Genomic DNA, 3,170 nt, shown 5'->3' with positions numbered 1-3,170 from the left:
AAAGCCCCGGGGCTGAACCACGGACACCGGTGGCCAAGCCGGAAGCCCGCACCAACCCCAGCCTACACACTACAGGCCACTTATTTTATTTTATTCTTTTTAAAATGTTGGTTTCTGGTCTGTGCATTTTACCTCGATGTGACTCAGGAAGGACACTGGAAGTCCACTGATCTGGCCAGGACAGAACCACATGTGTGTTTAGGAAAAGTGGCCTTATTTTTCCAACCCTAGGGACTCACGGGATGCCCTTAGAACAGACTGACTACAGTAATTCCCAGTTAAGGCAGAAGGTTGACATGACATCAGTGTTTTAGGATTAAGTTCTCACGAACGGCAGAAAACTGGGAAGCCCGTGCTTTTCCATGTTAATCAGTTGGTTCCATAAACTTCATTCCATTTATATTTTTGTGTTTTTTATTAATAATTCCTTTGAGCTTCACTGGGAGAGATGAGTGTGACTGCGGAGCTCAGTTTTGTAAAGCATGGGGTGGCTAAGAAAGGGCAGTAACTGGCCCCAGAATCTCACAGTCACCCAGTGACCTTCAGCCCAAGAATCTGATGGCCACTCCTTCACTCCAAGGGAAAGGAGGCCATCCAGAGAGAAGAGAATTACAATAAGAGTGCAGAGAGTGTCCTAAACACAATCCTGAGTTTCATAGAGAAGCAAAGGAGGAAGCAAGTGTCCAAGTATCCAGAGTCCTATGAGGTAGGGATTTCAGTCCTCAAAACTACCCTCTCCCATCTGCCAGGTCTTCTGTGGGCAAGCGTGGCTGTGGTTCCCTTCCCATTCCCTCAGGGCAGTGTGCTGTAAGTTTCCATGTGAGGGCCAGCACTCCTTGCTTCTCATCTCCCTCTCCAGTTTGCTGCAAATGCAAGGGACCCCATACTAGCCGTTGCCCCACACTTTGCCTCTCCTGAGGACATTCTTCCTGCTCAGTGGTGGGCCTTGTGAGGACCTGCAGGACAGCCTGAGTGGGAGCTACTGCAAGGGCTCAAGGAATTCCCAGAACCCCTCTGCACTCACTCACCTCCCCACCAAGCGCCCCTGCATTCTTCCTGCAGGGAGCTCCAGGTGTTGACAGCTCCTGGGCAGGGTAGCGGGTTCCAGGCAGCCCAGAATGAATGGACCTTGGGAGGTGAGGTCCTCTGCTGGGGATTCACTGTTCCAAGAGGACAGGGTTCTCAGTTTATGGGGGAAGGACTGGATAGGAACTAGGAGACCAGGAACTAGGAGACCAGCCTGTTGCCATCAATCCTGAGACCAGTTAATTGATCTGTGTTCAGTTCAGGATATCAAAAATGGACTTGACCTTTTCTCCTGTTAATTTTTTCAGACACCCTGTCGCCCAGCCTTCTTTCCCTGGGCACAGAGGAGACCTGCCTCATGCGAAGCACCTTTGCAGAATTAAAAAGTATCTTGGGCTCAGCTCTCCCCAGGGGCCTTCAGAGCTCACCAAGGATAAAGCTGCAGACTTCTGGGGGTCACACAGGGACTAAAACCCATCACATCTACAAGTCAATTGTGAATCAGTCTTTCCTCCTCTTGCGCAGTGCTCCTCACTTAGTCTTGGAGGGAAGCTTCGGTTCCCTCCTGGGCCCCAACCCTGCGGTCCCCAGGTTCCCTATTTTTCACATCTAATCTCAATTCGCCCCCTCCTCCACACACAATTTTTGACCACCCAGCCCACAGAACGCCCCCGGCTTCCAAATGGGCCAGGTCCTCCTTAGAGAGGCAGGGAGGTGGAGAGGGAGCATGGACACCGAACGCCTGCTGGGCAAACCGGAATCTGGAGCCGGTGAAGCTGTCGAAGGACCAGTGGTGGCCTGGCAGGTCTTCTCCTGTTTCTGCTCTTGGCCCCAGACCCGCGCTCACAGCCACATCCTGAAGTCACCAGCGCTGCACTCTCTAGGCCACGCAGGGCAAGAGAGGACTGGATGGAAACCGCGGAATTTGGGCGCTGTCAAGGTCAGTGTTGTGAAAAGCCAGGAGACCTGATGTGGACACAGGGAGGCCTGGACCGGAGGCGCGGCTGGCGAGAGGCCTCGCCTCTGCCCCTCTTCCTTCAGAGCCTCCTCCTCCCAGGGAACCTCTGCGCGCCTCCTCAAAGCAGAGAGTGGTTTCCAAACAGACCACCCCCAGCATCCAATTGGGCTATCCCGCCCCAAGCTGGAGGGTGGGTGCTCATGGTGTCGCCAGGCACCAAGGGCCCCACCCGCGCGGACCCGGTCTCTCCTCCAGGCTCGACTGGGCCTCTCCAGGGCGGCGAGCAGCTCGGCTCTGAGGGAGACCCCGGCCGGCCCTGCCCAACTTGGACAGCCTTCCTGGCCCATCCGGGAGTTGAGTTTCAAGGCTTCCCGGAGAGGCCAGCCCGGATTCGGAGGAAGGGAGGAAGGGTTTCTCAGGCGACGAGCCTCGGAGAGAAGCAGCCCTGGTTCCCTGAACCCGGGGCCACCGCTGGGAGGGAGCGTGCTTGGATCTTGCAGCCGCTAAAGCCTCGCGCTGCCTCCTGGACTACAAGCCGCTGAAACCAAGTGGCAGCTCCGCACTATTTAAGTTGAGGTTTTTCAGTCATGCCTGAGGTTTACTCTTTCAGCGGTTTGCTGTTTCAACTTATTTTGTAAGCTTAATGTACTTATTATTTCAGCTTAGTATTTCCGCTTAGGTTTTCGGCTTAGCGTACTTAGAGAAGAGGCTTCTTCCTCTTCTGGGGGAATCAGTGGTTAGAGACGACTTCCGCGGTTAGAGCCTACTTGGTCGTTAAGAGACGACTTTGGTGTTGAGCCCCAACCGCATCGGATATCGCAGCCCTGTTCCCTGTCAGTCCCAGCTCATCAGCAAAGGGCTCGGTGGCTCTCTCCAGAGGAGACTGGACGAGGTTGTCAAAGCGACTGGATCAAAAGTGTTCCCATGTCGGATGGAGCGGTGTCCACGATGAATCTGACCATGGTACCAGCATCTGGGGGTGTGGAACTGGGAGGGAAAGCCAAGGCCCCACAGTGTGAGGAAGGAGGCGCATGGTCAAACGAGACTACATCTCTAAATACTAAATACTACATCTCTAAATACTAAATACTGAGCTGGGATGGAATCCCTGTGCGGGAGGCTAGTGGTTCAAATTCTTTTTCCGCATGAGGTTCCGTCAGGTTACGCTGCGGTTTCTCATCTGCAG

The sequence above is a fragment of the Piliocolobus tephrosceles genome, chromosome 5, assembly GCF_002776525.5.
Source record: "Piliocolobus tephrosceles isolate RC106 chromosome 5, ASM277652v3, whole genome shotgun sequence".
Classification (NCBI taxonomy): domain Eukaryota; kingdom Metazoa; phylum Chordata; class Mammalia; order Primates; family Cercopithecidae; genus Piliocolobus; species Piliocolobus tephrosceles.
This window is presented reverse-complemented; position numbering follows the sequence as displayed.